Genomic DNA, 15,081 nt, shown 5'->3' with positions numbered 1-15,081 from the left:
ACGCCTGTGCACTCATTTGTCAGGTTTCCTCCCACTGTCCAATATGCCTCCCTATTGGACCAGTGTGAAACAATCTGCAGACAGAACGAGTTTAACCTGAGCACATTGAGCAGACCTCACTAACAGATCCTGCTCTCTGGGAGGCAGAGAACAATATAGATTTACTTGCAGTCCTTCTGGTAAGCAGACAGAACTCAATAATATTCTTTCACTCTAGCACCTACCTAGGAGGGTACTATATCCATCCCCCGCCAAACTGAGCCATGTCCTCATTGGGTCTGGGCATCTGCCCCTACAAAAATACCTGTACAAAAATTTACAAGGAGTATCCCACAAACTTGAAAAGGGGGAAAAGGGAAATAACATAAGTACAGGGCCATGGGGCATACCCAATATGGGGCCAGTGAACCTGGAAGGAATGGAAGTTTGACCAATGCACCCTCCGCCAAACAAAAATCTGCTTGACAGGTAAAGATAAACATCTTAACTGACTAAACTACACATGACAACTTTACATATGTACAATGAGGTCAGTGAATGGCCTCTCCAAGGCCCGAAGGTCCTCTGCAAGCCTGCAAAGGAAAAAGGTGAGTACACAGCAATTTGTACATCCTATATACTCACATGAGACTGCCCTCTTCGTAGAAGCGACCCTCTCACCAGCATCATCTCTAGCTCTAACATTCTCATAGTGATCTTCAACACCGCCGGCCCCCTAAGGGCACACTTGACTCGTCGTTGTGTTGTGCACCTGTAATAGACAAAACAGAACAAATCCTGGCAAACTAACTGACTAACACATTATCACTGGGAACCATGTTTGACTAGTAATAGGCACATTCCCTTTTAGACACCAGGCCAATGGCTCTTTCCTATTCTAGTCAGACCCAAAAGTTAGGATGAAGAAATGGTCTTCACAGTGTTCCCTCCTTCTGTAACACAGAGGCAACACATCTCTCTGTCATTCTTTTCTCTGAAGGGGCAATGAGGGGCCACCCTTCTCTCACAAGTTGGCAACTCGCACAAAGTTTCCTTCAGTATTTCTCTGGCCCACTGGCCCAAGGGATCTTCGCAAAGTGTCCTTTAAACAAAGTATCTTCGCAAAGTGTCCCTTCTAAACACGTAGTTATCCTGGCCCGTTGGCCCAAAGGATCTTCGCAAAGCGTCCTTTAAACAAAGGATCTCCACAAAGTGTCCTTTGTCAACACTCCTTCTTGCGACAACAGTGGCCCAAATCCAAGAAGATCTTAACAAAAGTCCTCTAAACAGGAAATCTCTGTGAAGTAGGTGTCTCCTCTCCCAGGTGGGGTGTATAGGGTCTCCGAGGTGAGGTGTATAGGGTCTCCACTCTCTTGATTAGACTGGCATAGGCATCATTCTGAACCCAGGCGTAGTTGCGAGGTGGGAACAGGAATGGGACCCTAGTGGTGTAGTCCTCACAGAACCCCAAATTCCTTGCGCACTGCATGCGGATGACGGCTGCCTCAGTCTCTTCACTGAGTGAACTGGGACTCACAGGGCTGCTTCTCTCCTCAGTTCCCCAGTCCCACTCAGTCTCTCTCTGAAACGTGATATGGAAATACTCGCACCAAGGAGTGCAAAATAATGTCTGTGGGAAGCTGCAATGTAATCAGGTGCACTAAAAATTAAAAATTAGTGATCTAGGATTGTGAACAGGGTTCACTCTCTCTGAAACATAGGTCTTCCTGGTCTGACAGACAGTGATGTGGGTTTGTATCACTGGTCCCGGTCCTAGCAGTACTTTCAGCACCCTTCATCCTCTTCCAACGGGGTCGCCCCTCTGGGTGTCAGCACCTCCTGAGTGGTTCCTGTCTCCCAGCTTACATAAAGTCTTCTGGGCTGGCAATCACTCCTTTCCATCTGCAACAATATGTCACCGCAGTGCCCACACTGACCCCATTTCCGCAGCCGCTGTGACACATTCAGGCATCTGCTACATACCAGTCCTAGATGCTCCATGTCCCCTCCGCTGCACAGGGCCAGGCTTCCTTTGGGCACTAGTCACACCTCGGTGTCCCACAGGGTCAAGTTTGGCAACTCAGTCTGCTCATCAGGTATACCGCCAACACATAGGATAGCCCCTGCGTTCTGGCTCACTTTGGCATCCTCAGTCTTGCTCCTCCACACACGTGTCTGCTCCTCAGCTAAACCCGATGGCGGAAGTGACATCTCAGATCCCTTCCTCTACTCTAATTGGTAGCCAGCGGATGGCAACTCCACCACGGCCCCAGACTAGCTGATTCTCTGATGGTGGCTTCTCCTGCAAGGCAGATCTCTTTAGCACGTGCTTTCCCGGGTGGTGCAGTTACCCCTTCGCCCCTGCCATAACACTGCCCAGCCTGCACGAATGGTACTGCGATGTGAACTGTGTTTCCTGCCACAGATACACATACATCTGCCTCTTCTGTCTGTACTTGAGCTTCAGTTGCACTTCTCCATTCACAAGCCAACTGAACTCCTTTACTGTTGTTAGAAATTGTCCCGCTGTAACTGGATGCATGGCAGACATTTTATTTCACAGTACATGTACAGACACAACCCCTGACGCGCCGATCCCTGCGTCCCGGATCATTGCTTTCTTGACCATCACTTGAAAGCACACTTGCACTAATCACTGTAAAGCAGACACGATTTTCTCTCACAACACAGCACATCTTTCCCCCATCGACACTCCAGCACTTTACTTGAGAAGACATATTGTTTCTTTGGTAAATGTCTGATCGTTGCGGATAGCAACCACTGCCGTGACCATGACTTAAAAGCACACTTTCACTAATCACTGTAGAGCAGACATTACTTTCTCCACTGACACTCCAGCACTTTACTTGAGAAGACATATGATTACTTGGGCAAATACTTGGCCATTGCCTGTAGCAACCGTTGCTGTAACTCAGAGGAAATCCCAGACGACGCCCCCAAATACAGCACTGTCCCCATAGGGCTTGCTGTATAATGGCTGGTTGGGCCTCCTCTGATTACCAGTACACAGTCACTTAGGGAACAGTCCACACATCCCTCCTTACTATCGATGGCTCGTCACACAATAAACAGCCCAGGGGTATTGGTTTTTAGTGTTTATTTTGGAACTTGGATGGGAGAAGGGAATAGTTGGATACTCCAAATATAACTATTTACAATGGATAAGGACAACTCTCACTTGGCCTCACCAGGTAGCTCATGGAAGCAGCTGCACTGCTTAATCCATACTGCTACATGGATGGAAAGGGTTAAGTCTCCTTGCTCTTTTCTGTCCAGCAATAGACTTGGTGAATCTATGTTATCTTCGGGACACTCACTAGCATCCCCTTTACTGACACCCGTCCACTGACATTTTGGCCCCCCTCAGGTCAGGCCCCTTTACACAGATCTGTGCTCACTGTACTGCAGAATCAGATCCTCCAGTGTCTCCCCTTTAAGTCAGTTTCATCAGACCTCTGGGTTCAGTTCCTCACTAGCACTCTCCAGGCCCTCAGGTCATTTACCTGAGGCTGCATGGCACCTCTACAGAGAAGGAGGCAGCCCCCCCCTCCCTCCAGGATTCCTCTATCCAGCCGAAACACCCAGAGCACATGTGCTCACGGCTTTTATACAGCATCCCAGCATGCACCAAGGCACTTTTCCTCTGCCAAATCACCAGGGCTGTATGAAACCCCTGTGCACTCATTTCTCAGGTTTCCTCCCACTGTCCAATTTGCCTCCCTATTGGACCAGTGTGAAACACACTGCAGACAGAACGAGTTGCACCTGAGCACCATTAGCAGACCTCACTAACAGATCTTGCTCTGTGGTAGGCAGAGAACAATATAGATTTACCTGCAGTCATTCTGGTAAGCAGACAGAACTCAAAACTATACTTTCTCTCTAGCACCTACCTAGGAGGGTGCTACAAATAGAAGTAAACAACCTATTTTCCCTCATATGGTAAGAAATTTTCTGCTAGGCATTTCCCTGACTGCAAAACCAAAGGTGTTGTTTACCCGATGCAGTGCAAATGTGACTCATTTTATGTGGGCAAAATGCGACAGAAATTGGGTAAACGAGTCAGTATACATACGAGGTATGTCTATTAAATAACGTGACTGTGATTCCACCTAGTAAACAAAGCAGTCAGAACTGGTAATAACTGCATGCGTGGAGACCTTGAACATGTTTAAACCTCCATGACAAGCAGCAACACTCTGACGCTCAGTTGATTGTAAGTCGCCATTTAGTTTTGTTGTGTTTTCTGTAGTGTGCCGAAAAAATGCTAAGTTTGGTTGGAAAACACCGTCATCACCAAGAATAAAAAAAGCTTGTCAAAGCAAGTAAAAATTCAAAGTCCTGCTCGTGTTTTTCTATATCAAGGGTGCAATTTTGAAAGAATGGGTTCCAGAAGGCACAACAGTTAACCAGCATTATTATAAGGAAGTTTTGATAAAGCTAAGAGAAAGAGTCAGAAAAAAATGGCCGCAACTGTGGGAAAAGGGTTTTATTCTTCACCAGGATTATGCGCCCACTCACACAGCACCTTCTGTGAAGCAGTTTTTGACCGACAAGCACATTACAACACCTGAATATCCTCCATATTCGCCCGATTTAGCACCATGTGACTTTTATCTGTTCCCAAAAGTTAAATCCGTACTTAAAGGGACACGTTTTGAGTCAGTTGATGCTGTAAAGAAGTAAACGGTGGATGTGTTGAAACAGCTGACAGAAATTGATTTTCTCCATACCTTCAACCGGTGGAAAACAAGACTGCAGCAATGTATTAGTGCAAATGGGGAATATAGTGAAGTGGACAAGCATTACACCTCATATGTACAGTATGAGGATGGGAAATCCTTATTAACCCCTATGGCAGACATATAGCCAAAACCCACAGATACAAAATGCCTAAAGTTAATTTTGCAGTTTTGGAAAGAGTACATATCCCATTAAGGGGTGGAGATTGGAACAAGACACTGCTCCAACACGAGATGCGCTGGATCAGGCCTCTCCCCCTGGATTGAATGAGGCCAAACTCTTTAGGGCCTTCTTGGAGGACCTTGGCTCAGCAAAAACTAGTTTAACATCATGATAGGTCGGAGATTCCATCTCAGCTCTTTTATTAGAAAAAACTTTGGTGAAACAGCAACATGGGTCCCTTTTCTTCCCCCCTATGGGGGCTCCCTAGGCTAGGATAATACTTCTTGGGATATGAAGATAATGAAATGTTGTTGAGATATGTTAAATTAAACAAGAATTCAACGAATCACCAAATGTGCTGACCAAGATGTTTTCCCATTTATTATAGTATGCTGCAGAGTTTGAAATCACCATAGCAATACCTGGCACGGAAAGGCCCCATGTGAGTGGGGCTTTTTTGTTTTTGGCACACTTCGGGAGCATGCATGTTTTCCATGTGCTGTCTCCTCCTCCGGCCTTCTGGCTGGGGGGAGTGCCAACCTTCCATTTCGGCTGCTTGTCTTGAATATGGCACCTGCTGGTCTCCAAAATCTGTCAATGCAGGTACCTGGAAATTACACAACCGCGCATGAAGTCATTATGGTGTCATATTTGAGAAGCCGGGGATTGTGATGGACGCCATGGCACTCCTCCATATTGTATGGAGGAGGGTGGAAAATATCTGTTGTAGAAGACTATACCATTTTATGGTTCCATTAACAACTTAATGGAGAGATATCACTTTTCCATGTATTGACTTGGATAACAACCCTTACAGGCTCACTTGTAAGTATAGATGCTGGAGACATATGTGAAAAATAGGGAGGTTGTAATTTATCCCCCCCCCCTGGAGATTCCTAATATACACTATCTCACAAAAGTGAGTACACCCTTCTCGTTTTTGTAAATATTTTACAAAAGTTTTTGCCAGCTCCATGATGTCGTCATGAAGAAGTGGAAGAGGAGTCCAGTGGCAACCTGTGAAGCTCTGGTGAACTCCATGGCCAAGAGGGTTACGGCAGTGCTGTAAAATAATGGTGGCCACACAAAATATTGACACTTTGGGCCCAATGTGGACATTTTCACTTAGGGGTGTACTCACTTTTGTTGCCAGCAGTTTAGACATTAATGGCTGTGTGATGAGTTATTTTGAGGGGACAGCACATTTACACAGTTATACAAGCTGTACACTCACTACTTTACATTGTAGCAAAGTGTAATTTCTTCAGTGTTGTCACATGAAAAGATATCATAAAATATTTACAAAAATGTTAGGGGTGTACTCACTTTTGTGAGATACTGTGCATGAGGGTCTCCTAATAAATTTATAAGACACTTAAGCCAGAGCAAGCTGAATATTCGAGATTCTCTCAGTAATTATACATATACAGTATATACTTGTTTTTAGTTCCCTCCTTGATGTGGTGATGATTCCAGCTGATATGGTATAGCCCAGCGTTCCTTGTGTGCCATTGGCGAAACTTCCAGCATTGGCTACGCATGCGGCATTTGTGGGCGAACACTTGGGTGAAAAAAGATAGCATATTATGTAAGTGCTGTTTGTTATAGAAACTATATAACATTGAAATGCAGATGCTACAGTGATTCTAAGAAAAGGCTATTTATATTACAGAGTGGTATAAAATCCCTGAAGAAGATACAGTTTGAACCTTTGAAACGCGTTGGATTTCCCCAACTCCTGAAACCCTCAACTGTGTTATGTATAGTGGTGGGGTTACAACAGCAAGTAGCTGGGAAATATCTTTGTTTGTACTGTATTTTGTGTATGCTACTATGTTATATACAGTGTATGTTCACTTGACGCGCCTTGGCCATGATATGTATCATGCTTGAAGATTGAAGATAATTGAAGATAATTGAAGATAATTGTCTTTTAACCACTTTACCGCTGCTCACTGAGCCTCTACTGCGGCAAAGTGGCTCGGTAACGTCTGACGACGTAGACCTACGTCGCCAGACATTCCCCTCTCTCGGCGGCCGCCGGAGGCTCGCTCCCGCTGTATTCAGTCACAGCGGGAGTCGGGCCATCGAGTTTGGAGATCCACCCGCTTGTGTAAACACAAGCGGGCGGATCTCCTAAGTGACAGGCAGGGTCAGATTGCAGGGTTCAGCATAGCTGAACCTGCTATCTGTCTGTCCCTATGTCACATAGTCCCCTCCCCCCACACACGTTAGTAAGCACCAGGCATGCATTAACCTTGATCACCAATAAAAATTAACCCCTTCCCTGCCAGTGTTATTTTTACAGTAACAGTGCATATGTATAGCACTGATTACTGTAGAAATGTCACTGGTACCCCCCAAAAGTGTAAAAAATGTCAGTCAAGGGTCCGATCTGTCCGCAGCAATGTCGCAGTCTCGCAAAAAAAATCGCAGATCACCGCCATTACTCGTTAAAAAAAAAAAAACACCAAAAATGATAGAAATCTTTCCCTTAGTTAGTAAATGCAATAACTTTTGCGCAAACCAATCAAAATACGCTTATTGTGATTTTTTTTACCAAAAATATGTAGCAGAAAACAAATTGGCCTAAAATGATAAAAAATTTTGATTTTTACATTTTTTTATGGGGGGAATTTCATATAAAAAAATGTGAAAAATATTGTTATTTTTTCAAAATTGTTGCTCTTTTTTTGTTCATAGCACAAAAAGTAAAAATTGCACAGGTGATCAAATACCACCAAAAGAAAGCTCTGTTTGTGGGAAAAAAAAGGACGTAAATTTCGTTTGGGTACGGCGTTGCATGACCGCGCAATTGTCAGTTAAATTTGCACAGTGCCAAATCGCAAAAAGTGGCCCAGACGTAAGACAGCAAAATCCTCCGGTGGTAAAGTGGTTAAAGGAAAAATTTTATAGTTAAATGTATGAATAAAGAATGAATTACATTTTTAAATCGTAGTTGTTTATACATTGGCTGCCCTAGAAAATCCCACTCAATAGATGAATTAGAGAATGCTTTAAATAATAGAGATGATGGCAACCACATCCACAGCCATATGAACTTCTTTTGCAATTGCTGTGTTTTGCACTTTCCAGAGGAGGCGGGACAGGGAATTTTTTTTTTCTTTTTGGATAAAGTGGTAAAGGGTTAGAGCCTCCATTTGGGTTCTTTTTGCTGTCTGTGTCCCTATTGGAGAGATTTTCCATAATTTCTCATCAGAAAAAAATACCAGCAAGAAGTCTTTATAATAGAAACATGAGTAAACAAACACACATTTTAGTGGGTAGGAAATGCTTAAAACTTATGACAATGTTTTTACTGCTGTCTGTGCCTTCCTGTCCCTTTGATGTCCATATCTCACATTCCTGTACAGGTGTTAAGAGGCAGGAAGTGAGAAGAAAAATCTCCCCAACTGGGGGAAAAGACAGCAATAAAAACTTAAAAACTTTGTATAAATTTGAACTCTCAATATAAAATAAACGGATCATTGGCTAAAGTTAGCTTTTTGGTAGCAAAGATACACCATGTTCCAATTATAACATCAATTAGTGATCTTATATCAATGTATGGATATACTGTATAATAAACCATAGTGTACCTGTGATAAGACAAAAGATCTTTACTTACTGTTTAGGGGGGATTTACTAAACCAGGATCATGCAAAATCGTGTCCAGCTCTGCATAGAAACCAATCCGCTTCCAGAATTTTGTTTGTCAAAGCCTAATGCCTCGTACACACGCATCGATAGTTGGCCGTGAATTTTCGGCCAAACTCCGATCGGCCGATTTTCGGCTTGTTAGTATGATGCTTTCGACAACCGACTCCGACTTTTCGGCCGAACAAAATCTGGTGTGCAGGCTATAAAATTTTTGTTGGCCGTCAACACAACGGCCGCTTTTCCGTCAATCAGTACAGATTTCGGCAGACAAAAATCTGATGAGCAAGACTGGGCATGCTCAGAGAAGAAAAAACACACGGAAAGTAAACCATCACATGACATCACTTCTGAAGTTGGTTTTTGTTGGCCGAGAAAATTTGTGTGCAGTCTAGGCACATTCCAACCAACACAACAACACTGGACAAAAGACGGCCGATCGGTCGGCCGATAATCGTTGCGTGTGTACGAGACATTATTGAACAAGTTGAAGTTAGAAGTCAATTGGCTATCATGCACAGCTGCACCAGATTATGAGTGTTCCAGTTTAAGTAAATCAATCCCTCTGTGTAAAGCCATCTGGGCTTCGGGACTAGAGAGATTCAACCCTTCTATGTTTCACCACTCCAATGGATTGTTAGACCAACTACCATGTTCAATTCAAGCAGCTGTCATGGCACGTAAAAAATATGAATATAATTTTGTATGATAAGGCCAACATTTTTTGTAACTTCTGGGAATATTTGGCTTTACCGCTCATGAGAAAAAGAAAGGTAATCTTTTAGAGCAATTCTTAATAACCTTTTAATGATTACCCATTTCCCAATGGATTGCCCAGTATAGCCCTCTGGACTAGACAGTTAAAATCATCATCATTAGTCGTATTACAGTAGTTACCACTATGGTTTCAAAAATGTCAATTGCTTGGTTTTACTTTAGATATGGATAGCTAGGAATAGCACAGCTGAAAGAAAATTGTGAATACTTTTTTTAGACTGCTGAAATATTCCAGCCTGCTGATTTTTTGACAGTAGGACTCCTGTAGGAAGTTGCCTAGCTGAAGCAATTGCTGAACATGTATTATGGAGAAAATAATAATTTACTTTTGGGATTTCCCCAACAATTAATACCCTTCACCCCTTCTAATTATTTGTTGCTGAAGTCAAATAAAAAAAAATATCTAAATGCCCCAAACGCCAACCTAAATCTGTGGCCACATGGATCTTCCCTTTTCTCACTATAGAGTGTATGTGTGTGTGTCTTCTGTGGTTGTCCACAGTATTGCCTGGTGATGTGATAAAGATTGTTTGTCTATAGGCAGGGTTCTCACAGATCGTGGAGTCTCTAGTGGTAGAGTATTGACATCAACATATGAGATGGCAACAAAACTGGTTGATAATGTGCCTTGAATGCAATATTATGCCTCGTACACTCGCAACGATTATCGGCCGACCGATTGTCCGACTTTTGTCCAGAGTGTTGTTGTGTTGGTTGGAATGTGCCTAGACTGCACACAAATTTTCTCGGCCAACAAAAATCTACTTCAGAAGTGATGTCATGTTCTGGTTTACTTTCCGTGTGTTTTTTCTTCTCTGAGCATGCCCAGTCTTGCTCATCAGATTTTTGTCTGCCGAAATCTGTACTGATTGACGGAAAATCGGCCGTTGTGTTGACGGCCAACAAAAATTTTATAGCCTGCACACCAGATTTTATTCGGCCGAAAAGTCGGAGTCGGTTGTCGAAAGCATCATACTAACAAGCCGAAAATTGGCCGATCAGACGTTGGCCGAAAATTCCCGGCCAATAATCGATGCGTGTGTACGAGACATTATTAGATTACCAGTCTTCAGTAGCAGAAGAGACACTAACAAGGGATAACTGAGTCAGATACATAGTTTAGGCTTGTTATCTTGATTTTGGCTTCATCTAGTGAGTTCTCTGAAAGCATGCCACTGTCAGTGTCGGAAGATATAAGAGCAATCTTTAGGGCCGACTAACTGCCTTTTTTTTTTTTTTACAGGTACTTCAGCTGTGAACTCTAAAACATATCCAAACTGAAGAGTAAAAATATAATTTCATTATAAGCCCCAGGCAACATACAATTAGGTGTCTCTGTCCTCACTCCTACCCCATAAGACCCCACTTCAATAAATGTAAAGGCTTACCTAGGCCACACATTCCTTTTTTTGTCCTTCTTATTGGACCAAACAAGACTGTGCAACCAGCTCCCTTTACCTTGTTGCAATAAAGTTGCAGCCATGTGCCCATTGCTCACCAGGTGAGCACCCTGTTTTCTGAACCTCAAGGAAGACTGTTTCCATGGATACCGTTGGCTGGAATTGGGTTGTTCCAGGCTAAACAACAGGGCTAAATCCAGAGGTGACACCATGGCTTTTCAGTTCCAAGCTTTCTTTCATTATCTTTCCTTTTTTCATGCTTGTATACCTCTTTTGCCCTCTGGACAAATAGGTTCTTCACAGTGATTTGTACCTTCATTGCCCTCTGTGTATGCAGGTCTGGTTTGTTTGCTAATGCTTCCCTTTGCCTATTAGCCCCCGTTCACACTAAGGCGACCTGTGAGGTGACCTGGTCGCCTCAAAGGGCGCCGTAGGTCGCCTTCCATAGGAAAGCTGCGGACCCATTCTAATAGGAGCGACACAAGTCGGTCCGACTTAGAAAAAGGGTCCGGAGCTTCTTTGGGGCGACCCGGAGGCGACCGCCATAGACTTCAATGTTATGAAGTCCGTGGCGGCCGCTCCGAGGTCGCGGCGCGCTGCTCGCACCGCGACCTCGGAGGTCGCCACCCGAAGTCGGATCGCCCCTATGTGAACGGGGCCTTAGACCCCTCATGGCCACTGGAGCACTTCCAGCATTCCACAGTAGCTTGCGGCAGGTAGTATAGTGGTTTATCTCCCTGTGTGTAAACAGTAAGGCCTGGATCATGTGGTGATTTCACTCACCAAGAGGGCTATTTAAACCTCCTCAGTGTCCCTGAATACCATGGATTGTTATGACACTGGCAGGTCCCTGTGTGCTTTTCAGTTGTATTCTTCTTTGTGGATTTACTGCTCCTGTGCAGATTAGTGGCTGGTCGGATTCAGTGCCTTTTTTAATGACAATTTCATCTTGGAATGTCAGTCTCTCTCTCTCTCTCGACCTCTTAAAGCGGTACTCTCATTACTTTTTTTTTCCTGCTAGTTTTCTGTGTTTTCTTCCTGTCCCTAGCCATGGAGGGGTAATGTGGAGTGCATTTAACTAAGAGTCCCTGTGTGCAGCGGTGTATTTTGGTTTTGTGCTGCCCTAGGCAAGACTAAAATTGGGCGCCCCCCTCCTATGTAAATTTGCTCCACTCCTTACTTTTTAACGGATGTGACTCCCTCCAAAATTTAAGGACTACAAGTCCCAGTATGAACCCCTGAGATATCACGAGAGGGGGGGTGGGTGAGGGAGGGATGTATGTGAGAGAGAGGGGGGATGAGAGGGGGGGTGAGAGAGAGAGAGGGGGGGTGAGAGAGAGAGAGGGGGGAGAGAGAGAGAGAGAGGGGAGATGAGAGAGAGAGATAGAGAGGGGGGGGGTTAGAGAGAGAGAGGGGGATGGGAGAGAGAGGGGGGATGAGAGAGAGAGAGGGGGGATGAGAGAGAGAGGAAGGGATGAGAGAGAGAGAGGGGGATGAGAGCGAGAGAGAGAGAGAGGGGGGCTGGGGGAGAGAGAGGGGGGATGAGAGAGAGAGAAAGAAGGGAGATGAGAGAGAGAGAGAGGGGGATGGGAGAGAGAGAGGGGGGATGGGAGGGAGAGAGGGGGGGAGAGAGAGAGGGAGAATGAGAGAGAGGGAAGAGGGGGGGGTGAGAAAGAGAGGAGGGGGGTGCGAGAGGCAGCTCTAGCAACCACTGGCCAAAAAGATTCTCAGGTGGAGGGGGGGGGACTTTTTTGCTGTCCCCCTGCAAAGTGCTGCCCTAGTCCTGGGCCTTGTTGGCCTAGGCCAAAATACAGCACTGCCTGTGTGGCCTTAGGGAAGAGAAGGTTGCCAAAGGGCTCTCAGGGAGGTAAGGTGGCTATGAGAGAAAGAAGGGAACTCTAAAGGGCTGAGTTGCTCCCGCTCCTTCTGTTTACACACAGTTTAGACCCCATACTCAGCATGGCACCTACCTGAGAATAAAGGCAACTGCTTCTTCCCCTCTCTGTTCATGTGATAAGTTACATGACAAGAGGAGACAGGAAGAAGGGCAGTCTGTTCTCACTCTCTGGCAGGCATACATGCTGAGCCAGAGGTAAGTTGTTAGAAGATGCCCCATCTGCCTGCTCTTTTCTGCCCACAGTAGAATCATGCTATTAGAATCCTCCCTCCAGCAGCTATTGTGGCCTCACTCTGTGCTCTGTTCTCCAGTTGCCTGAGTGGCAGGAATGATGGCAGTGTCACTCCTGTCATCCATGCAGCAGGAGAATGTAGAGTTGGCAACCTCCCAGCACCCCCATCTCCACATAAAAACACTGTGCATATGACAGGTACCCTTCCTGCCTCATCTTGTCCCGGCTCTGTTGATGAGAAGGCTAGTTACAGAAAGCACAGCCTTAGTCGGCCTCAGGTTTATAGAAGAAGGGTCGTCCTATAAGGTAAGTGTGAGGACAAAGACACTCAATTGTATGCTGCTATGGAGTTAAAGAGAAAAGTCACCCTTTTCATAAATATCATAACAAAGGCACTGTTTGGTAAAGGCAATCTACAAACAGATACTTATAGATAATTGCAGGCTTTTCATTGTCTCCTAAAAAAGTGCATGCATCCTGAATGATGAGCCTTTGATGTGGTGAAAAGCACCCCAACTCCCCAGAGCTCGCCCTTGTACCATAGTTGCACATGTACTCATCCTCATCCCATCCTCTGCTTGGCCAATGTTGAGTTCCAGTGTGTGGGGGTTTCACAGATGAGGAAGTTAATAGACAGCTCATGTTGAGACTACATTTCTATCAGGGGACCCAACGGCCGGGTATGACTGTCTAAAGCCTAGTACACACAGGCTGAATGTCCGGGGCCATATCGGCTGGTTTAAAAAAAAACGGCCAACATTCAGCATGTGTGTATGGCAGCTGGTCAGACAGAAGCCGGTCATTTGGCTTGCTTCTGTCGGACGAGCATGCTGGAAAACAAGCAGCTGACCGGCTTCCAATCAGTGCTCTCAGCCAATAGCGCTGACCAGAGTGTTCTGTCAGGAGGGCTGCATCCCTGTCAGAACACAATAGAACAGCAGGGGAGATTGATGTACTAACATCGGACCGGAGTTGTAAGGTTTTTTTCGTTCAACCAAAAACTAGTGGTGTGTACTTGGCTTAAAATGGCCACAAACCCCTCGGGCTTGACAAAGGATCTCTTGAAAGACAGGAAACTTCATGATGAACTGCTGCACCACCAGACTGAGGACAAGTGCCAGGCAAGGTACATGTGTGATTTTTCTGACTCAAAGGGCATCCACCAGGTTAGTGCCCTTGTCATGACCTTGGCTTTCTGAAGATAGTTTATTCTTGGAGAGCTGACAGCAGCTCTGGCCCAGTGTGGTTTATTCCCTAGGCATTGTTTAGCCTGGGGTGTTGCATATACTCTAGGGTTCTTGGGTGGGGAGACTGCTGGTTCTGAGGAGTCAAAGGATGAAGTAGGTGAGGAGGGGGTATTGGTGAATGCACTATCACCATTGCACAAGGCAGTCGGTGGCATCACCAGCTACAGAAGTGTGCCCCATTCTGCATTGGGCTATTGGGCCAGTGTACTGTGAAGGATATGTAGCTTCTGAACCCATGCTTACTGGACCACATGTCCATGGTAATGTGTACCCTGCCATTGACAGAGTTGTCAAGTGAAACATTACATTCCTGGTGGAGGGCTCGGTGGCTTTCTGGACAAAATATTGGTGCCTTGGTACCTGCCACTGTGGTATATCCCAAGCCATAAATTCGCAGAAGGGGGCTGGTTCCACAAGTTGGAGTAGGAGCAGCTGAAAAGCCAGCAGTTTAACCAAGCTAGCATTAATACACTGGGGGTGATTTTGTGACATGTTTCCTACCACTCCAACAGCTGTGGAGGAGGCTATTGCTCTGGGAACAATGTTGTTGCAGGTAGTGTTGGTGTAGGAGAATTCTTCAGAGGTTCAAGCCTCCATTTGACCCTTCTCAGTGTAGCTCCATGACCCTCTTCCCCGCTTGGTGTAGAGTATTCCAGACCTCAGAAACCCCTTGTGAGACTTCAGTCACTTTCACTATAGGCCCCAGATGTTGGGGTGGATACAACATGAGAATAAGTGTAGTATCTGTTCTTATCAGTGATCCAGTAGGGGCGTTGTGCTATCATCTGACCTGCCCCAAGGTTGCTTGCTGGCTATGCAAACCTGCTGGAGTGATGGGAAATTGGAAGGTTAGTACAGGCTGGAACAGAAACCGGGGCACCCACAGGCAGTTGGGGCATGGGAGTAATTCCCTTGGGAAAGCTGGAAGAGCCCATTAAATCCTGATTTGAGCAGTCTACCTTGTCT

Source organism: Pelophylax lessonae, assembly GCF_965119305.1.
Source record: "Pelophylax lessonae genome assembly, chromosome: 3".
Taxonomy (NCBI): Eukaryota; Metazoa; Chordata; class Amphibia; order Anura; family Ranidae; genus Pelophylax; species Pelophylax lessonae.
The sequence above is the reverse complement of the archived record's forward strand: the minus strand, read 5'-3'. Positions refer to the sequence as shown.